Source organism: Lycorma delicatula, chromosome 10, assembly GCF_047948215.1.
Source record: "Lycorma delicatula isolate Av1 chromosome 10, ASM4794821v1, whole genome shotgun sequence".
Taxonomy (NCBI): Eukaryota; Metazoa; Arthropoda; class Insecta; order Hemiptera; family Fulgoridae; genus Lycorma; species Lycorma delicatula.
This window is the reverse complement of record NC_134464.1, coordinates 26,643,072-26,667,432: the sequence shown is the minus strand read 5'-3', so window position 1 is coordinate 26,667,432 and position 24,361 is coordinate 26,643,072. Positions and strand designations below refer to the sequence as shown.

The 24,361-nt window shown below is 31.3% G+C and overlaps 1 long non-coding RNA gene across 1 annotated transcript in view; it reads right to left on the bottom strand.

Moving 5' to 3' along the window:
• Positions 1 to 24,361, bottom strand: part of LOC142331430 (uncharacterized) — a 270,759-nt gene that overhangs the window by 118,051 nt on the left and 128,347 nt on the right. The window contains exon 2 of the long non-coding RNA XR_012757995.1: positions 4,316 to 4,371. This is a non-coding gene — a long non-coding RNA (uncharacterized LOC142331430). The remainder of the gene's footprint in view (positions 1 to 4,315; positions 4,372 to 24,361) is intronic.

Here is a 24,361-nt window from a genome sequence, read left to right as displayed (position 1 = left end):
TGACTTATTATATTAAGGCTGGGCGTGGCTTAAGTTGTGCAAGGCGTGGCTTAAGGCTGGTAGTGGCTTGGCTTAAGGCGTGGCCTGGCTTAAAGCTGGGCGTGGCTTGGGTTAAGGCGCGGCTTAAGGCTAGGCGTGGTTAGGCTGGGTGTGGCTTAAATGTAATTGATAATATCAAGTGGAAATAGGGGTGCTGCAGTTCCGCAGTGCCTATACTCGAGCCGCCACTGGATCATAAACTACAAACTTTATACAGGTCTTAAGATGAATTTGTAGTAGAATCTGGTACAAAGACGAACTAGGGTTGCTAAGACAATCAGGTTTAGTTAGTTTCGTATTAAAAGGATGAGCCAAAAATAAAAACTAGAGGAATTTTAGATATAACAATTTAAAAAAAAAAAAAACACTGTAAACAAAAACGCTTAAAAATCTTGAGAAAAAATACTTACATATTTAATAATTAGTAGATCATTTTAAAAGAAGATTCTTTAAATGTTCATGGATATAAATTTAATTTAGAAGAAGCTGACAACACAGTTATGGAATTTTCCCACGACGCGTCTATAGCTGTGTGTGGGTTGTTTCTGATGTACGGCTAACACAGACATACACACACAACTTAATTTATCATTTTATTTAAATACCATATTTTTTCTTTATTTAATTCAATGATTCTAAAAACGCGCGCGCATGCATTATTTAATTAGGTGAAGCAGTACTAGCGGCGACAATCGGAAATTGCTAAACTAATATAATTTCACAACTTAGATGGAACAAATTTTGCTTGTACAGTCGGTAGACTGGTGCAGCCGCGAAGCTTAACGTATCAGGTACCGAGTCAATCGGGCCATTGAATTTGAGACCCGGCCAGATCGAGTTATTTTTTACAAATTAAATATTATTCATTTATTTAATTCTACCGCACACCTGTGACGTCACAACATAGCAGGTGATTACTACATAAATATTTGGGAGGGGGGGGGGTGATTTTGAAATTAAAAAAAAAAATTATTGTTATTTTCTAATTGTTAAAAAAATGCCTAAGGAAAACATGACCTTAATTAAGCAAAATCTCGCGACACAGATGGTAACCTTGTTCTGCAGCCTCACCCCCTTGACCTTTCAAGTTGAACATTTAATGGCATCAATGCCCCAGTTATAGTAGTAATCTGACAAAGTTTGGTCAAAAGTCCAGTAGTTCTGGAGATATAAGATGATTTAGAACCAACACCCCGACAACCATGCGGTAAATACGAAGATCCGGAAAATTTCCATCCGGTTTTTTGGATTCCTTAAGTGTCATTATGTAAAAATCTGGTGAAACCCGCATATGCCCAAATTGGACGACTGATTTCCACACTTTACCTTCTATAACTATAGCTCTGCTATAGCAATAGGCGGAAAAGTAAAATCTAGAGAAGAAAATGATAAAAAATTTACGTATTTAATAATTAGTAGGGCATATTAAAAACAAATTCTTTTCATGTTTTACATAGATAAAAAGTTGAGTTAAATAAAAAAAAAAACTCAAAAAAATTATTTTTAGTTTTTCTTAAATTTTTTCTTAATAAAATACTACCAGTCATGAAAACTGACATTAAATATCTTTAACGAAATATGATTGGTAGAAGAATAAAATCGCCCCACTCCTGATTTTTTATTTGTTATTTTAATAAGATTAATTAAGGTATTAATCGACGAAACTTATAGACGTTGTTAAAAATTTGAGTGTTTTGATGCGAAACGTCTTTAAAATTACACCGAAACATACGGGTACCAGAACAGAAAGTTAGTGTAGCTCACGACTTAAGACGTGATAGCGCGGTGATTCGTGTATTTGTGTTTACAATTTGTCGAGATAGATCGATTTAAGTAATAATAGATGTATTTTTGACAACATTTATGTGTAAGAAATTACAAGTAAACATGTAAAAAAGAATAAAAATTCAATATGTCAACCTCAGCCCGTGCAAAAGCCAGCCGGAAATATAAATTACGCATATCGTTGGAAATGGGAGGTTGTATGCCACGCACAGGTACCCCGACGTCCGGTGTCGAGTGAACGAGACTGTTTCAGGAGCGTCGCAAAGCTGGCACGGTGCGCTGACGGTTCGAGCACCTCTACAGCTGTTTATTATGCCGTATGTGCCATACTTCTCATATTACAGGCTGATATTGAACAAAATTGTCGTCGAATATTATTCGAAATAAATATCATGTACCATTTAGTGTCTGCTTTATGTTAAAATTAAATTTAGTACACAGTCAATGTCTCGTTTTTATTTCAATCCGATACACTAAAAGCGACTCGCTGGCATACAGACCGACCAATTTATATATAGAGTTGGCCAAATGAAGGAACTAAAATTTTTCATAGGAAACTTTCAGTATTGCTCAAAAAAAAAAACCATGGTGGCTCTCCCATTTACCTCTACAGATAAGTTGGTCGGTCTGTAGCTCGGAGGTACTTCATCCAAGGTCTGTAACGTTCATGTTATACCAACGGCCGTGAGCCCCAACACAGCTCCACCCGATTTTTTTTTTCTTATTCGGTCGGTACATTAGAAGAATGATTTATCATAACATTTACTTAATCATATAAAAAAAAATCATTTACATATATTTTTTATTAGCTACTTTGTTTAGTATTAAAATATTTTTTTTTTATAAACTGGAAATTACATCATCAAATTACATAGAGACGTATATAGACTTCACATATAATTAGGCCTAATACATCTATCTTAATATTTTACTAGTAGGTCAAAAGTTGTATAATAATTTCGTTATAATTATAATTATTATTAATAATAATAATGCAACCCTTCACACCGTAATCTTAAAAAATTATTAGCCTATTTTATATACATTCATAAAATCGTGACTTCTTTTTTAGGTTCAACGTTTATTTATTTATTAATATATACATTTTGCTTTTATTAAAAATTTATTGTATAAGTTATAATAATAATAAAAATAAATAGAATTAAATATTTCGCAAATAGGCTATAACATAAATTAAATTATTGTAAGAATGCATTTCCTTATTGTATTTGTTTCATAGAATCTGTTTTTATTATACCATTTACAACTGGATTTAATAATTTAAATAACAAAAACTATTTTTACGCTAAAACTATTATTTTTAATTAAGATTTATATGTACAAACTAATTAAAATGTATTTTATTGCATTATAACTTTAAAGAAATTATTTCTATTTACTGACGTCACCTCAATGGTTTGTATTTTATTCTAATGAAAAAAGTTTTTCTAAGTCATTTGATTTTTCTGTTGAAATCCAAGATAGGTATTTTCGTAATAGCGACTTGTAAATTTAAGGGATCATCATATATGTTTTCCTGAAAATCAGTTTTTTTTCGTCTTTACATAAAACCTAATTAAACAAATGAAAGCTATGAAACAAATGAAAAAAAAATAAATAGATTTAGTCAATTTTATATAATTAAATAAAATTCAAGTCGCTACATCTATGACGCTTTGGTAACTTTGAAAATTAATAATTTTCTACAATAAAAATGAATTTCTTATTAAATGCCTAACAGTTAATTAATTTTAGAAATAAATATTCTCTACTGAAATAGTTATTAGCTATAAAACTACCCATAACTAGAAAATTTTGAAAAAAGGTCAAATCGGGCGAGGACATGATAAAAAAATTAGTTATAAGGTAATATAGTAGAGAATACATTTTTACATTTATTCTGCCACTCTTACACATTTAAAACGATAAAATTAAAAATATTTAAAAATTCACAAAGCCATTTTGAAGAAACATATCTACAGCTTATAACGGAAAATTATATAACACCTGCTTTAATGTGATACTTATGTAATACAATGAGGTGATACCTTATGTAAAAAACCGCATCAAAATCGGCCCAGCCGTTTTAGAGAAACACATTACTCCAGTGCCTCCTGGTGGCTTATAACCGTAAAACATGTCTAAGAACCTGCTCTGAAGCGTTATCTTTTTATGTAGAAGTGGAGAATCCATTTTACAAACGCCTAAGCAGTGTCGTGGTCGCTAACAGGTTCCGGAAGTTGTTATTATATGCTTATATATATACCTGCGCAGTACCGACTAAAACTTCCACTCCTGGCTTCGCAACCTTCCTGGTAACTCTAATGTGGCATTTCATCTGGAAGGGGCAATAACGCCTACTCACAGATTCATACATCACGATATTATATCAATGAAATAATAACATGTCAGACATACACAGATCAAACCAAACATTGTACAACAAACAAAATCTTTAGTAATAATATGTAACATCAATCATAATACTTACAACGTAAGAAGAACAGCACAGTGATACTACCATTATTCTTCTATGTGAAAAGAATACTGCAACATAATAAATTACATGGGATAATTAATAAAAGTAGATTAATACTACGCTACTAAGTGAGAACCAAAGCTACAACACCTGCGCGACACCTCTGAAGTGACATGTATGTAGTGCAAAAACCACATTGAAATCGGTCCAGTAGTTTTTGAGGAAAACTCACGCATACGGGCGCGCTCGCGCACACACACAACCTCTTACCCCAAACACATATACTGTCTCCATTCCGTCGTGGGTAAAAAAAAGAAAACTATGGAAATACTGGATGTACAAAAAGATATCGTGATTTTAATATACTATAATATTTTTTGGATAAGTTGTACCGTATTGATTTAAAATTAAAATAAAACAGCAAAAAGGACAATTTTAATTGGGCTCATGGTCGTAAACTGATTCCTAGCTTTCTGTTTGACAGCGCCACTAGCAAAGGTTGCACAAAAATCAGAGTAAACGTTTTCGCCAGCCGACACTCTATAACGAAGCCTTTCCCAATAAGTTTATTTGAATTTTCTTCTTTAACAATATTAAGAAAAAAGTTAAGTAAAAAATAATTAATTTGAAAATATAATAATGATTATTATTATACAAGTAGCATTATTACTTATTAACTTAATGTTTTATTGGTTAAGCCTTCTTTTGTACTTTGAAATTTATTTAAGACTGGTAATTGAAAATGTGAATGAAAACAAAAAAAAATACAAATTTTCATGCCACCTTCAGGCATGTTTTGTAAAGAAACGTGTTTATCACGTTTAAAAAATGTTTAGCGAACAATGGTATGTTTATCACAAAAAAAAAAAAATGTTTAGCGAAACAATGTTCAGCGAAATAACTAAGAATACGAAATGATAAAAGTCTAACTTGAGCAGAAATGACACGTAGACAAAACTTAAGGAAATAAATCAAACGATTCAAATAAAACAATATTCAATTTTGAGGAGAAATTTCAAACATTTTGCTTTAGAACAAGACACAAAATACAACAATACACAAAACTATTGTTCAAATCATTTTGAACGAATGGGATTCAACTATGGTGAACAATAAATTGTTTAATATTGAATTTTACAATAGCTTCAATCCAAATTGTTTTCAACGTCCGTAAAATAATTATAGTAAATTTGTAACTTAACCATTATCCACTATGATGGTTAAACGTTCTGACTGTTAAATTAGAATATTTTTTTAGATTTTCTTTAACATATTAGCTAAAATAAATAAATGTATATATAATTTTCTCTCAATATATACTCGTGTGTGTGTGTATTTGTGTGTGTGCGTGTGTATGTGTAAAGAAAGAGAGAAAGCACAAAACATCTTAAAAAATATGGTAAGAAAAATGACATTTAAAGCAAAACGCTAATATAATATGGCATAAAATAATACACAAATTCAAGGTCAAAATAAAATAATTCTAAATTTCATAGAAAACAACGTATTGTGTAAGATCTGCAAGAATAAACACAAAAGAGTACTCCTTTATTAAGACGTCTTACAATAAGATAAATAATTTTAAACAATATTTATTTTATTTTTTTAAATATAATAATATAATAAATATATATTTATATTTTTTCAACCAGTTTTACCCAGATATTCCCAGATTACCCAGATATTCCAGTTACTGTTGGGTCTGGGAAAGTGTATAGAGACAAATGCAAGTATTGCTGCCGGCTTTCCAGGCCTGATGTAATTGCAGATGTAGTGCAATGTAAATGTGTAAATGAACCGGTAAACAATATGAAGGGTACAACAGACTCAGGTTGACCACTCCTTACAATTTAGTTTAATTGAAATCCAACCACTAAAGAATACTGGAATCAATAGTCTAGCATTCAAATCCATACAAAATCAACTGCCTTTCCATGGCTCAACTTTAGAACTCTCGACTTAAAGAATTATTAACATAATAACCCCGTAGGTTATTAACATAATACATATAAAAATATATAATGACATTTATTTTACGTAATATATATTTATATATATTTATTTTCGTTATGGTCTCTTTGGACCGCGTTGAACTTTTTGCACAACAGATGTCTTCCGTCTGTTTTCCCAGTACAATTTCATTTCGCCTCGTTTAACTTGTTTTTGTTCATCAGTCCACTGCCTCCCAGTTCTAGTCTTATCTGTAAGTTTCGGAAAATATGTTTATTAATTTTATCTCTAAACTCAGTTCTGTTACACTTATCGCCTTCGTTCAGTTGTAGTTCGCTGAGGTCCTTCTTAACTTCGACTACCCAATCCGTAGTCGCTTTCATATTTGTTAAAAAACTAAAGACCCGCGTCGTTAACCTATCATCCGATAGGTTAACGGATATAACATATATATCGGATATATTATTACGTATATAATATATACGTAATATATATATATATATTATATATCAAACAGTTGTACTTTTTAGTATAATACTTAAATAAGAAAACATTAATATTATTAATAATAATAAAATGACAGAGGGTTCACGTAATAAACCTCGTCCAGGAAAACCTTTATTTTCAGAAGCGAAGAGAAGGAAGAAAAACGAGTTCAGTTAGCCAAAGAAGAATATCCGAAATAAGTTTTGATCTAAGAGCTTTGGACTAATTCAAAATATCTGGTGATCAAGAAGAATGAAGGGTATTTTTCTACAGATAGTCCTTAATATAGGACTATAGGATAGGAAACTGCAGGAGAGCCTGTAAAAGAGACCAGGAAGTCAGGTATGAGCTTGTTTGTAGATACCATCAATGACCTACAATTTTCACGGCTGTTGAAAGCTATGAAGATAGGAATCATCAACGTTAAGGTTGTACCACATGGTACATTAATAACTCTAAGTTGTGTGTAGGGACCTTCTAAACTGCACAGAAGAAGAGATCGTCTAGGAGCTTCAGGAACAAGGGGTTGTTGTATGTTGACGTTTGAACACCCAACGTAACAGAGAAGTTGTATCCTCCGCGACGCATGTTTCAACATTTAACAATCTTAAGTATCCTGAGAGAATTAAAGCAGGCTTTCATAGACTGGATTTCCGTCTTTTCATCTCAACTCCATTGCGATGTTTTGGATGCCAGAAATATGGACATACTGTAGCGAGATGCACAAGAAAACATGTCCCTGTGGTGATCCATTACATCCGGATGATCCCTGCAAGGATCTGCTGGTTTGTGTTAATTATCATGGACATCATTCTGCTAAATCCCGTAATTGTATGATCTATAAGGAGGAAGTAGCAATACACGAAGTTAAGACCATTCAAAAGGTTAGAAAAATTGAGTTCAGCAGATCACTGAAGCTAAAATCGTATGCTCAGGTTTCTGAGGCTCCTGCAGCTTCTTTTAAACCAAAGAACGTAATTTCTGAACTGGCAAACTGGCATTGGCAAGCTTGGTCGAACGTATCATCGATCACAAATTGAAAATTTGACCATCAAGAGGAAATAGTTCAAAACTAACGCAGATGAAAGCAGATATTTCTCAAGAAAATAACTCCTTTAAGCCCAAAAATAAGTCCACGACCAGTTCTCACGTGAAGCAAAATTAAACCCAAAACTGAGAAAATGACTGAGCCAACTAAAGTAAAAGTCCAGATAGAAACAATCCCCATTCAGGGAACTGCGAAACCGGAAATAAAGTTGTTAGAAAAATAAGATTTAAATCGAACAAAAATGGAGCCCCCGAAAGCACGGAGGTGCTATAGGGGAGAAGGCCAGGGTTTCAGCCGCCCCACATGCTTTAGCGGGCAGTGCAGTGAGTCTCGATTCTGATCCACTCCTGATTGCACCATCACAGCCGGTATCATCTGATGACGATAGTAAGGAATCCTTCTTGATTTACTGCGGAGAATCAAATGATTCCATCTCCGAGGCCTCAGATGTCTTGCCTCACATTTTTTTTTAAGTGGAAAGGAGCGAATGACCAACGTTACCCCTAAAACCTCAACAAAAAAAAAATCATAATGAAAAACTTTCGCCTACTAACAAAATGCTTTAATAAAAAGAAAGACCTTCACCGCTTTCAGATGTTCAAGTCATTATCAGAAGTAAAAAATTTATATTTAAAACTGATAAAAATATGAAATCAAAAATTAAATTGGTTGTTTTGTACAGCATTATATATTTTTGCTATTCCTGATCTCGTATGAATACCCGAAAGCCCTGGGTTTTTATAAATAAAAAATTGTTACACTTGTTGATACATGGTGGATCTGAATTATTATAATATTTTTTTGTTAACAATAAAATATGACAAAAAAGAAAAGATATATAAAATTATGGATATCAGTAGGTGTTATAAAGTATTAAAAACAGAGATTGTTAAACAATGATATAAAAAAGACTTAAAAAAACCAATATTAAAGATTTCATACAATAATACCTTAGTTTAATCTATTACACACATACACATACACACACACACAAAGGAGTGAGACAATATTACTCAATTATTTTGTCAGAAATCGTGCACATACGCTATCTTCAATACAACTTATATCATCTAACAATGACCTTGTAATACCGTAATAGCGTGTATTTTTATTTTTACAATATTTCTTAAAATATTTTAACTGTGAATAACGTAATTATGACACAATGTTTTTCACAATTCTACAGTTTATTAAATTTATCAAATATAATATTTTTTATATCAATATAATGTAATAGAAACTTTATTATTACATCATTTACTTGATCTTTCATTATTATAATACTTCTTTTTATAAAACAATTTTCAAGTAAGATTAATTTAAAATGGCCTCAATGTCATTCTTTCACTTTTCCTTCAGTATTTTTCTATTAAAATATTTTCATATAAACTGTCTAAACCTTTAAGAAAAATTATACGTTTTTGAATTGGATGTAAAAAATTCAACAACAAAAAAATTAACTAACCGGTTAATGTATTATTATTTTAACCCCCAAATTTTGTGACCAGAATAAAATATTTAATTCCTTCTTAAGGTAGAACATTGAAAATTATTTTTGTTCTTATAACGTTATATATTTCCTTTATCTACGAAAAATAATTAAACAAGTTTAATTATAACCCTAAATTATTCAACCCATTTTAGAAATACATTTAAAAACATTAGTTTAGTTTATCATTTAAATAAAACCATTAATTCATATTACGTTCTCCTTAGAGATAAAGTTGAAAATATTTTCACCACCTCTAAAAAAAAAGTTTCACTGGAATTAAGAAAACCTTTTTAAACTCTTTCTACAGTAAGAATAACATAAAGATTTATATATATTGAATATTTTAGGGTTTTATGGAGAATTATATTGTCCCTACTCCTGTAATAAAATTTGAAAAATATTCCCGACTAATAAAGTCTTATTTAGAAGTACAAAAGATATAGTAATGAGTAGTCTAAAAAGTACTGAGCCTTTTGCACACTAAATAGCGTTAACGTATTCTGGCAAAAGTCGAGGAAGATTAGCATGTAAGCAGTCATGACATCGACAATAACTTAAAGATCCACCACCAAACAGTGCTAAACCATTTAGAGAAATACAAAAAGAAGCTGGACATTTGGGTAGTAATAATCTGTCTCAGAAAAATTTACTCGATCGAATCTCTATCTGCCAATCTGTACTAAAACGTAACGAAATACCGTTACGAACCCCCCCCCCCCCCCACCATAAATAGGGAAGTGTCGGACTCGCACAGGATCGGCTAGATGTTATTAAGAGCCTATGGACTAAAACTCCTATTTCACCGTTTCTCCTCCTCCGGGGTCAATCCTACAGTTTAAGCATTGCGCGAGCTCAGGAGGTGCCTTTAGGATGCAGGGGTCCAGAGTCCCCGTACTTCATCACCTTCGCTCATCCGCACACGTGCTGACGCAGGACGGCTCCACAGGGGGCTGTCCTTCGCCCCTTCACCTTCAAGTCACTTTCTTCGCCTGAGTCTCAGATCTTTTATATGCAACTCTGATTCCTTGCCGGGTGATCTTCAGTTCTCTTACTGATCTGGGTCCTAAATCAGGCTCTGTTCCATTCTCTAGCTTCTCTCGCTTTAGTTTTCGGGATACTTGTTGCTAGGCGTACTACCTTGTCCCATTCCGATCTTCTTATCAACATATATGGAACTCTTTCTTCCAGAGAAAGCCAGCTTAAGCCGACATCTTGTCTGACCACATCCCACCACTAGCATTGGTAGATGGTGTGCTCAACGGTATCTTCAAGATCGCAGTACCTGCATAGAGGAGATGCTCTCCTGCTAAATCGATGCAGGTAGGCTTTAAACTCGCCATGTTCAGAAAGGAGCTGCGTTATATAGAAACCTATCTCACCCAGTCTTCTCTGGACCCATACATCTATTCTCTGAATTAATTTACGTGGATAACTTACGGTAACAATATGCGACAAAGATTGTGGTCAAAACGAGAAGCATCACAGTCTGGGGCAACGGCCACACTGACGCCCAGGAAAATATTGCTGTGCGTACATCATGAGCTACGGACGCCACACAAAACAATAGATTTAAATTTGTACTGTTGAAAATTAGCGCGATTGCACCTAGCAATTTGAAAGAAATTGCCTGAACTGGTCAACAGATAGGGTATCGCATACCACGCTGACCTCATCAGACCGCATAATATTTAACTACCCGTCAGAAATTGAGAGAGCTTGAGTGGGAGATTTTAATACATCCACCTATAGCCCGGACCTGGTACCGTCAGATTATCATTCTTTTCCGTTTCTGCAGAACTCCCTGAATGTGTTAAGTTAGTTAAAAAAGAGGCATGTAAAAATACGTACCATAAATTTTCGAGCGAAGTGAGCTCTGCAGCCTGGGGTAGACTCTGTGGCCTCGGGGAGCCCCTGGGTTGGCTCCGACTGGTTACATTTTTGTAAGTTCAAAAACACACATAAATAACGATGATTTTTTTTTTTTTTTTTTAGTCGTTATGGACCATTCAATGAATTCGCTTTTTCGGTTTCCTTTATTTCAATATCTTCATCATTTATCGGTGTTTTTATTTAATTTTGTTTGTTCAAATATACTTCTTCCGTTGCCGTTGGCCCTAAGACCTTTCTGAGTATTCTTTTTATGTTTTTTTTTGTTACGTTCAATATCTCTAACGTTCAAGGTAAATTGCCAAATTGCATATTTGAATTTTAACCTTTCCTTGAGATATACAACCAAATATTATCAACATTAAAGACTGGGTCGTTTACTTCTTCAATTTTAGTATGTACTTCATTTTTATTGGCTGGGTAATCGAATATCATTATTTTTATTTAAGTTAAATATTTTGTTGTATACATTTTTCGTGATATTTGGATTTGAATTTGCTCTCAAATTTTAAAGAAATATTTTATCAGCTTACTAACAATTAGTTCATATTTTTAACAGTTTTACATTAAAAAGTTATTTAAATTAATTATTTTACACTTTTTGCTTCGGTTTTTATTTAAATTAATTTCAACAAGCCTATAAAAATCAATACTTTTTTTAGCCTCCAGGACCACCGCTAACTATTGTTTCCGAAGATGAGATGAAATGGCAATTTTGTAGCGTTTGAAAAATGCCGTGCCTGAACAGGGGATTCGAAACGAGGATCTCCAGATGAAGTTACCACTTGAGCCACGGAAGCCGAAATATAAATCAACACCTAATATATGTTAAAAAAAAAAAAAAAATAGATATAAATCTAATCAATCAGGTGATCGTCAGTATTTCAGCAACGGTCAGTCAGAAAAACAGTCAACAGAAAAACTTTGAATGGAAAAATTCAAACTTTTTCTGTTTTAATGGGTTCAAAATAAGGAAAACTGGTATAAGTAAAATAGAAAAAGGTGGATGAAAAATATTGCTCTCTTATTAATAAAACTAAAAGAGGTAAAGGAAAATACTGCTCTCTGGCTTCCGTTGAACTAATACAATTAATATTATTTATAATAATAAATATCAAATTGCAATTTTGCTTGTAATGTGTACAGCAGTATAATCTCAAAAAAATTATTATTATTTTTTTAATGAATTACATAGAAGCTCTGAAAAAAAGCTTGTACGTGGAATATGAGAATGACATTTTGTAGCGTATAAAAATTCCTGACCGGGACTCGAACCCGGGACCTCCGGATGAAAGACCGAGACGCTACCACTACGCCACAGAAATCGGGAGTGGTTAAAAATTAAAATAAAATAAAATAAACATTTATTTTTTTATTTTACTTTTTACTATAATACCGTAAAATACATACGTACATTATAATACGGTTCCACCCGAGCCGGCTCGAACTGTAGTTAATATTTGAACATCAAATATTAACGCTACTACCTTCCGCCAGGACTTTAAAGGTCATAACCGATACTCAAAGAAGAATTTCTGCAGATCCGAAAAAATTTATATCTAAATCATCATAACACAATGTTGTAAATTACATCTGGCCGTAACATTCTTCAACAATTAAATTTAAAACCATATCGTGTAACAACTGTGCAAAATTTTAAAGGAACAGACAATCAGGAACGTCTTAATTATTTAAGACGTTCATAAAAACGCTTCATAAAAACATTGTGGGTTGACAGATAGACTCGAAATAAACAGACAAATTAACAAATAAAAATGTATTTTTTATTTTTTTACTTTATTTATCTATCTGGTATATTATCTGCCTTGGATAATATAAATTATTTTAATAATCATTAATATAAATATAATTCTATAATTAAATAAAATAATTGTATTAAATTTATTTTAATATAATTAATACAATTTTATATTTTTTTTAATATAAATTATTTTATTTATTTATCTGGCACGGTTTTATTTATCAAGCTGGGTATGTTAAATCGCATAACACTAGGTACAAGATGACTGAAAAATGAGGGTACATTTTACAATGAAATATCTGCATATGGTGTGCTGTTTCTGGTAGTCGTATAATAGGGCCGATGTGTTTTAATCGCCATATCAATACAGAAGTTTACAGTAAAATTTTCAAAGAATTCTACGCTCAGTTAATAGATCGTATAAACGAGTATCGCTTCTTCCAAAGAGATGAAACAAGTCACACCTCAAACCAATCACTAGAACGTGTTAATACGGCTTTTGCAGAAGACGAAATGTTAACAGAGGGCGGTGTTCTCCACGTACTCCAGATTTATGTATTTGCTACGTTTTCCTTAAGAGTCTATTTGAAGGATTAAATTTAATGAATCAAATCTCTGCATAATCGACACCCTGAAGACAAATATTCAACAAGAAATCAACAGAATTGGAAACGTTTTGCGGCAGGTAACTCTTAGTATGATCACTCAAGCACAACAATACAATAATTCAATACTACGCAGAGGGCTCAGTCAGAACATTTTATAGAAATATGTAAACTTTAATATTGTGAATGCGGAATTTAATTTAATTTAATTTATGTTTTTATTTTATTCATAAAATATTACACGCCGAAACTGTGTTTAGTATGTAACGGTTTAGTTTTAAATTGCTCATCCGGTATAGAAATAATTAATAAAATCTAAATTTTAATATTTTAATATTAGTAATATTGTTTTCTAGTAATTGAATTAAAATCTCAGTTCGTGTTAGATATTTTTAATTCCCGAATATCGTGAACAGAAATTTAATTACATACTGGCTTGAACATATATAGATAATTAAGAAGGAATGTATGGAAAATGCTTACGAAACAATTAAGTGTACAAGTGCATACTGCAATAAAGCATGTGCAACGTGCAATACGTCCGTTAAATTTTATCACTGCTTATTATGTACTACTTTTACAGTAATATTCACTTGAGTAATAATAGGATACGCATATTTAGTTGATGACGTCACAAGATTTGCAATTCTTTCAATGTCATCCGTCACCCTTCTACTGTAATACAACTATATTTATTGTACATATTACTTATAAATAATTAATTTACAACCATATATTTTTTTATTCATCTGTTTCTTTAAAAGACAAGTAATACTGTATTTTGTAATATCATTCCAATAATGTGAATAACAAACACAGCTTATAATTTCCATCCATAATTCAATTTGTGTTACTTAAAGATAAAGAAAAAATATATGTAAACGGAATACGAAAAACTCATCTCTTCAATGTAAGATAAACAATGAAGACAAAACTATAAATATTTTTAGTTTATCGGTAACTGTTTAATAAACAGTTTTTTTTAACTGTTTAATAAACAGTTACCTATAAACTGGGATTTTGCCAATAAAATCTGTGAAATACTTGTCGACCAAAACTCAGTCTATTTCGTAGAACGTTACAAGTATTTATAAATTAATTTAAAGTCTATGAAAAATACACAAAAAAAATCCATATAAAATAATGAAACTGATTTTTTTTTAAATTAAATATAAAGAATGGAATAAATGTTTTCAATTTTCATTTAATTTTAAACTTTTGAAGTCTGCGTCAAATTAAAAATATTTACCAACAATTTATTGATTCTTAATCTGAAAAAGTTAAAATTAAAAAAGGATGAAATTGAAAAGTATTATAAGTTTTATATTTTAAAACTTTTATTTTTATTTTAAAATGGTATTTGATTTTTATTTTAATAAATTTTATTTATAATTTAGGAAGGCGTAAAAAAAAACATTCCAACCTTCATGAAAAAATATCGTTCAAAGAAAATTTTAAAGTGTAAAATTTTGTCGCGTTGAGTAAATATTTTTTTTTTCTGCGTAAAATATGAAAAAGACTTAAAAAATAATATTTTATTAAATTCCGAAATATATTCATGTAAATAATACTTATACTATGTATGTATAATATAAATAATTTATGTATATATATATTTTTGTATGTCGTAAATAAAAAACCACGTCGTAAGTGATTCATAATCAACGCCCAGCAAAAACTACTAAAGATAAATTGATGAACATTTGTATACACGTTTGTCTTATACGATGTAAGTCCACATAAAGAAAGGATTTTTTGAAATTCCGAGTTTAAAGGGTAAAAATGGGGTAACATTAAATTTACTTTTTTTAAATTATTTTATAATTTTTTTTATTTGCTCTGTAAAATATGAAGATATCAACTTGATTTTTAGTGTGTATAATCTTTATGTAAATATTAAAAAAATAATTTCTAGATTTTTCGAAATTCGACCTTGAAAGGGGTGAAGAAAGGTATAAAGATTTTGAACAATGATTGTAACTTTTTCACGTTTTTGATTATACTAAACATGGTATTTACTAGATTTGGTCTTATAAATACTCTTCAGATAAATTTTTGAAAACCATTTTCTGTTTTATTTTTAATTTAGATTTTTTCGGTGAATGATGCGGCGGCTCAACCAGCCACTACCACTTACTGTATGTGCGAAACGATTGGTTACATCTGCCACCGGTTACGTAACTAAAAAGTATACGAGGGATATCTCTAAAGTAAAAACCGCTAGAAAATTTATCTTCTTAAAGTTGGTAAACCTGTGTCGTTCATGGCCACGCTAGTAAAGTACACACTGCATTGTTTTCGAGTTGTAGTATCTTTGATTACGTATGAGTTATTACGTTTAAAAATTAATAGGGGAATCGATGTTGCCACCGTCTGTGAAATACGTGGAGTCGTACGATTTTTAAACCATCAAAACGTTAAGCCGGCTGAAATTCATAGGCAATTGTTTGCTGTATACGGTGATAATGTAATGGATGAAAGAAACGTCCGAAAATGGTGCGATTAGAAATAACAGAATTAATGTGCATGATGAAGAACGTTCGGGGAAGCTCTCCATAATCACAGAGAACTTGTTCAAACGCGTCGATGATGAAATCGGAAAACATCGTCGCTCAACTATTTCCGAGCTGGCTCTTCTTTTTCCTGGTGTTTCAAGAGCTGTTATTGGTTGCATTATTCATAACCGTTTAAGCTTCAGAAAGGTTTGACCACGTTGGGTGCCGAAAGTCTTACCGGACTCACAAAAAAATCTGAATGGAATCGGCTTTGGAATTTTTGGTGTGCTACAGAGAAAAAGGTGATGAGATCCTTAATTCGATAGTTACCGGCGATTAAACGTGGATTTCGTATTACACGCCAGAGAGAAAACGGCAGTCAAGTGAATGGCATAATCCTCAATCACCAACCAGACCAACAAAGATTAAGCCATAGTCATTTGGACGCAAACTGATGGCCACAGTCTTTTGCGATCGGTTGGGCATACTGCTGATCGAATTCATGCCACGTGGAAACAATATAAATGTCCTGCTGCACGTTCACATGTTGCGGGTCCGACATGTGATTTACTGAGAACATTTGGATGGAAGTAAAGTAAGTACTGTGATTGCGAAAAAATTCTGTTTTTAAATTTCAACGAAAATATCCATTTTGACCATCCTTAATCCATTTTGACTAGTTCCGGCGTGACGTCTGTAGGTACGTATCTCGCATAACTCAAAAACGATTAGCCGTAGATTGTTGAATTTTTGGATTTAGGACTGTTGTAACATCTAGTTGTACACCTTCCCTGTTGATTGCAATCGACTTGACCAAAAGATTCCAGGAAAGCTTAAAATTAAAAATAAACTGGATTCTGGACTTTTTCTTAACTGCAGTAATAAGCCCACATTGATAGCTTTTTAACGATATTTCAAAAGTGGTACTTATTTTCATTGGTTCTAGAGTTATAGCCAAATAAAATTTTAATTAATGGATCTTACAAGTGGAAGGCACATCGGTTCGAATCTGACTTCATCTCCTTTTTTTAACATTTTTTTAATTTAAAAATATTGATTTATTAATGATTATTAACCTTTTTTTTTAAATTTTTTTAAAAATATTAGGTAAATAATATTATAAAGAGCCTTAATTCATGCTCATTAATATTCTTTTGACTCTTTTCTTTGTATAATTAGTCATTTTGATAATCAAATGCAGGTTTCCCGTTGTTACTTTTTTTTCATTTCTTACGAACGGAGTTTATTTCTACATAGGTGACTTTTTTTTATATAGATTTGTTTAAATTAAAAAAAAATATATTAAAAAACATGCCGATCTCCATGACGGAGTAGTAGCATTTTTCCCTTTCAGCCGGAGGTTCTGGATTTGGGTCCCGTCAGACATGGTTTTTTTTTTCAAATTACAGAATAATTCATTTCACTGACTTGTTACAGGATGCAGCTGAGAATAAAACAAAATATAGATGAGCTAATTGCTGTTACGCTTTTATTCAACAAATATTCAACAAATCTATTCCATAATTCTGAAGGAACAGATTGTAGATAATTGTTTCGATAAACAATAATAAATAAATATCCAGAAGAATTCACTCTAATATAAAGTAATACTTTTACATTGTTTTTACATTTCAAAGTTATGAAACCATGTTCCAAATAAATGTAATTAAGTTGGTGGTATTAATATTTAATTTTGTTCAAGATAAAACTATATAAGAAATTGTTATTTTGAAATGGATTTTATTTTTTTCAACCGTAGTTTATTTTAAGTTAGAATATAATATTTAAATAACACATTTTAAATACTCAAGTATTTTTCTTTGATTCAACATTAAAGTTAAAATTTAAAAAAATAATAATTTCTTTCTGCTATGATGAATTAATTCGCAAAAGAAGCTTCTGAAACTTGTACGTGATGTATGGAAATGGAATTTTTTAGAAGATGAAAAATCCCATGCCTGATTGGGATTTGAACCCGTGAACCCTGGATGAAAGGCCGAGACTTCATCTATCATTTAAAATCCGAATTTTTGTAAACATTTCCAAAATAAAAGGTTAATAATTTGGAAAGTTATTTTTAATCTAGCACGGATTCTGATAAATAAATTTTAAAGAATTTAAAATTTTATTTTTTTATTTTACAGCCATTTTGATTTCCTGTAGCTATTTTTGAATCTTTTAGTAAAGTTTACATAGAAATACATGAATATTGTTAATTGATTGAACATGTTCTAATAATATAAGAATTATGTAATAGAATTTTTAAAAGAAAAAATCCTTTTCCACATTAATGTAAACTTACATTCTTCTTTAATTTTTAAAACGTTAACAATTTTTTAATAAAAAATAAAACAAAATGTGGTTAATAAATAATACCATAATAATATGGGATTTATCTTTTATTCTAAAACAATAAAATAGAAATTTCAATATTATTATCATCATTTAATAATAAATTATTTTTTAAATAAAAATTTACAAAATAAATTCGTATATATTTACACATACTTGAAAAATAAACAAACAAAAACACACACATTTAAATTAATTTTACACCTTCCAAATTATACTAACATAATTTATTATAAACATTAAGCTGTTTTTATTCTTTTAGTTATGTTATTTCGTTAATGTCAAACCCATTGGTTTTATTAGTCGCTAAAAATCACATTATACTCATTAACTAATATTTTTAAACAAATTAGAAATTTACAATTTTTTGATGATACGTATTACATTTGTCAAATTTTAAAATATAAAAATTGACAACGAACATAAAAATATCTAGTGTGGTTATTAAACGACTTTCAGTAAATTTATATCTAAATAATAAATATAAAATTAAAACAACTGGACTTCATTTCCTCCTTACTTTTCTTTTATAAATAAATATATATATATATATATATATGTATAATATAAACTGTCGCCGAATGGCTTTGACGGCATGTAATTCATAACCTTGGGGTGGCCCTGAAAAGGCCATTCTTTGCGTTAGCTCTGAGAAGAGCTGTTGGGTCCGGAAGCTGGTCTTCGGCGAAGTCGGGGAGTTGTGGCTCGTCCATTGAAGTCCGACTGGGCTTTCCCTCAGCGACAGTTGGGTCCCAACCACAGCGTGGCAGTGGTGGCCCCCAGAGCTTTGCAATGTCGGGTCGGCGTCGGTCGTCCTTCGCCGGCGCGGCCGAGGCGGTTCTCCCCGAGCGATCCCACGCTGGGCCGTCTCCTGCTGCCGATTCCGCCGGCCAGGGCGATTGAAGCCCGGTGAGCTGGAGCTGGAGCGGGAAGGTAGCGTCCGCGTCCAGCGGCTCCCTCGGCGGGCCGGCCAGGCATACTACTCCGGCGGGGATGTTGGTATCCGCTGGGAGATTTCACGTTGAGGCGGCCAGGGAACTTCTGTCTTCTTCCATCTTCTTCTTGGTCTTCTCCAGGTGGTGGTCGACGATGAATTGAAAATCCACTTGCGTGCACGCTGTTTTATTGGAGCCTGAGAGTGTTGGGGCTGCAGCGCCGCTATGGTGGGAGAATTGAGAGGTCATCTGCACGGTGGGAGTGATGCTGTATCAGCGCGTCCGTATACTGTGCGCCAGCTCACCTCGTTTCTACCGTTATCGCCCGCCGATATTAAATACGCATATATGTGGTAACAAAACATATATATATATATTCAATATGTACACATATATTTACGAAAACATATCGTTACCAAATTTTTACCAGTAGTTTTCTGAAATGTAGACCTCGCTTACTTTAAATTGAACTAAACAAATTGAGATTTACATCAAAATCGAATTAAGTTAATACTAAATAAAATAAAGTACAAAACAGATTTGTACTTTACCCAGGAGTACAAATTACCCAGGAGGAACAACTTTACTAATAACCATCAATAAAGTATTTCCGCTGGAACTGCGGAATTGGAAGGATGTGCATCGTAAGCTTCGAGAAGATAAATTTTCTGTCAGCAGCGGTTGCTTGACAGCGGAACTTCCAACATTATCATGGGAGAAAGCAGACAAACGACTGATTTATTAAAAAACTTTAAACTCATATTCAGTCTTCTGAACTAAATTTCCTTCATAATTATATATATATATATATATGGTTATGCGGACGATTTGAAGATAGCAGAATTATAGTTGAAAATAATTAAAAAATTATTATTGAGCTTGGGGAAAAAAATTGTGTAAGTGGGAATAACTAATATGTCTAAGTATATAGTGTCGGGTAAGTGCTTAATAAGACTTGCGTGAGTGAGAGGTCTTTCACAAAATTTGTTAAATTTAAATTTATTTGGTTAACGTTCTAACCAACCGTAATGAAATTGGTAAGGAAATCCAGCATAAATGAAATTCGGGAAACGCGAGTTTTATTCATTGATTAAGGTATTAAGTTCTAGATTACTATCAAAACGGGTTAAAATAGGATATGTAAAACAATAATTTTACCGATTGACTTGAATGGTTGTAAGAAGTAGACGTTAAGGTAGTGGATGGAAGGAAATATTTTTGAGAATAAAATTCTTAGAAAAATTATTTGGTCCTATAATTGATGAACATACTGGGCAGTGGAGAAGAGCCACAATAGTTTATATTCATTCCAGATATAGTTAAAATGATTAAAAATTATAGATTGCGCTTGGAGTTTAGTTGGGAAACCCAATCGATCGAAATCTTTAGGTAGACCCAGACGACGTTGGAAATTAGGTTTGATCTGCAGGGAGGAGTCGGGTACAGGAAATACAATTGGGTCGGATTGGCACAAGGTAAAAAGAATTGACGAATCTTTGTTAGTGTGACTATGACTCTTCAAATATCTTTGGTTATAGAGTAAGTAAGAGTATATGTGTGTGCGTGTGTGCGCACGCACATAATTTTTAACTACAGTGTTTACTAATTTTTTGTTAGAAGAAAAAAATGGCTAAGCATTAAATATGTAAAATTATTACTTAAGAATTTTTGCGTACTGGAGTTGTATTTAAAAATTTAATCAGCTCATCGAATAGTTACCGATCGATTTAAAAAGGCTTGAGTTTTAATTTATAAATTGGTCACAGATTCGAATCAACAAATTCTATTAAAAATTGTTACAAGAACGTCGTTCCGTCAAATAGAAAAAAAAATTAAAGAAGCAAAACTGCTTTAAACAAAATGGTATTTGTAATTTTTTGATATGATAATGGTTTATTAAAATTATTAAACGTTGAATATTATCATTCTCAAAAATGGCATAAAAAGGAAATTAATTCTCAATTTTAAACCAATAGGACAGTCAGTTCTTAAAATGATAATTTCATACCTTGATGATTTTGCCTCGACAAAATATGATTCAGTTCCTATTTTGATGAAATCTTTCCAGCGTTTATAATGCGATTAGCATTACTGACATTACATATGTAGGTTAGATATTTTATTTTTTGAAAGAAATTAATAGTGACTTTTTTACTACGGTATTATAATCTATTCCGTACAATTTATTATAATAAATTTTATGTTTATTATAATATATTATAACATTCTGAAATAATATGATAATTTTTCCTCGTTAATTTTCTCATTATTATTAATTTTTAATGGAAAAAAATGTCATACATAATTGAACTTACAATAAGAAAAAGTACTAAATATCATAGAAGTCATTTTTAAAACGCTTATAAATTCCCGGAAAGATTTCTAGATGTATAGTTCACTTAGTTCACTTTTATGAGATGCATTTAAAAATGATTAGGCAATGTGTTACGAAATCTTGAGTAGAGTAGGTCTCGGTTGCGATGATGCATAAGTAAGAAGTTGTTAATTCTTTACCTACGTCAATCAGACAAACTACTCTCGTCCATAGATTAGCTACCAGTAAAATAATTTAGAAAAATAAATTTAAGCACAATTAAATTATTATTATTATTATTATAAACGGTAAAATTACAATGAAATAATGTTTTTAAGTGTATTTTTTTTTTTGTTTTTTTAATTTAATAACAAGCGAAAGGAGGAAAAGTTAAGTCATATTATAATACATTAACGGCTTAATCACTGATTAAACTTAAGAAAATTTATAAAAAAAAGAACCTATTTTTCCAATTTTAAACATGATTTACAATTTTTCCACTTTTAAAATTTAACTTAATATCTTTAATAATTTTATAACTTTTTCAAATGATTATGTGTTCAATAGATTCTATATTTAGTAAAAATGACTTCTATAATTCGTTAACAAAACAATAGGAAAACAAATTATAAAATAAAATTGACTCGTATTTTTTTATTTTTGTTTGAAGAGCACCAATTCGGAGCGTTCATACTGTCGATAGGTTGCGTTGTTCCACTCCACACTATATTACGTTTACAATGGTAACTACGAATCACCTTTAATGCAACTCAAATGTTCTTTCTGTTCAATCTTCTGGCCACGTTAACTTACATTTTTCTAATTAATCTACATTTCGACTAATTTTAATTGAACAGGGGGAGTAGCAGATTTATTTAAGTTGTCTAATGCTAAATACAAATCAAACATAATTGAATTATAAACTATAAGCTAAGTTAAAATTTTAAACTTATTACGTGGATCATTTATAAAACTTCTCTGTGTGTTTTTCTATATGGCATTATCTCCTCAAAATGGAAAAACTGCATAAAAGGATTATTGTCAGATTTACCACAATATTCCAAAATTCAAATGGCTACTAAAATTATGTTGAGCGTTATAATGTTACGTATATTGTTTTGGAGTGGCGCAGATAATTGACAGTTTTGTCATAATTAGCCAATTTTGTCTACAAAATTTAATTTTAATCGATATTTTACTCAGATACTTTTGTGTTCCAGAAAATTATCATCTCAACCTATTATTCATCACTCTTTCTTCACTTATCTCGTTAGAATGAATAAAATACATCTTTTCATTTTCAAGATTAATATAAATGTAATCTTGACTAAAGTGTAGTCTATGGAACGCAGCAACATTAAACGAAAAACAGTTTTTTTAAAATTATTTTCCCTTTTGGGTAAATCAAAAAAGTAAACTGGACAAATTCCTAAAAAGAATTTCAAACTACTTAAGTTCTAGTAGTTGTACTCTTCTCACCAATTAACGTTTTCCTTATCTTCAAACCTATATTTACCATTCTGGGTTCTGTGGGTGTAAATTTCACCCTGATTGATCCATATCTTTATCTGCAGAGCTTTGGTGTCATCTGACGAGAGGGAGGTCTTACATAAACGTTAACTTTCTTTTGTGCCCGGTAACTGCAATGCTTAGCCTAATAACAAATGCCAAATCGGTATTGCTGACCCTTCTAATACCTCCTAAAATAAAATAACAAAATTAATGGAGGCTCTAAGGAAAGAGATAGATAGGAAGCTCAACTACTGATAAAAATGTATCACTAATAAATAACCTGTATGTAAAATAAGATCTTTGTATTTTATGGTATTAAAATATCATTCTGCTATAAATAATTACAAGTTTAGTAAAAAAATAAAAGATTATAATTGATATACGTAAACTTGCATATAGTCGAGTATGTAATGGCAATAATTGTGAAATTTTTTCTTCTGTAAATTAATTTACTGTGTATGGTTTATTAATTAATTTGCTTGAGTCTCTAGATACCTAGTGTAATTTTTCGATTCAAAGCTTGTAAGCAACGGCGTCCTTTGCTCGTCTACTGCACTTTCTACAAGTTATAATATATTTGTGTCACCAGGCTAGAGTTTGTTTTTAATTATATCCTAACAACAGAATTGTGCTTAGGGGACAGTGTACTGTTGTCATTGAAAAAAAACTGTTCCAGTCAGAAGTCCAAATCTCTATTCCCATATGAATATAAAAGCGCTATTTATATGCTCCTCTCTAACATAAGGTATCCAACATTATAACGATATACATAATTTTGGCATCAATTTGAATTCTGGAATATTCTGATAAATCTGACACTATTCTTTTTCCTTTTTTTCTTTTTGAGGAAAGATAAAGTTATATAGAGAAACACAGAGCGGGGTTTTATAAATGATTTATGTAATAAGTGTAACATTTTAACTTAGCTTATCGGCAATAATTCATTTTTTTATATATATTTAAGCACTACACGATTCCCACTGTACCCGTTCAATAAAAATTAGTTAAAATGTAGTCCAATTAGAAAAAGTGACCGGAAGACTGAAAAGAAAGGAGATTATAATAATGTTTGAGCTAAATTAAGGTTACCATGGTGATTGTCAATGTAGTATGGAGTGGGGAGAAACAACGTAACCAATCAAGTGTACTAAATTAAGAGGCTCTGAGAATCTAAAAATAGAAGAATAATGATGATTTTATTTTTATAATAATGTTTTACT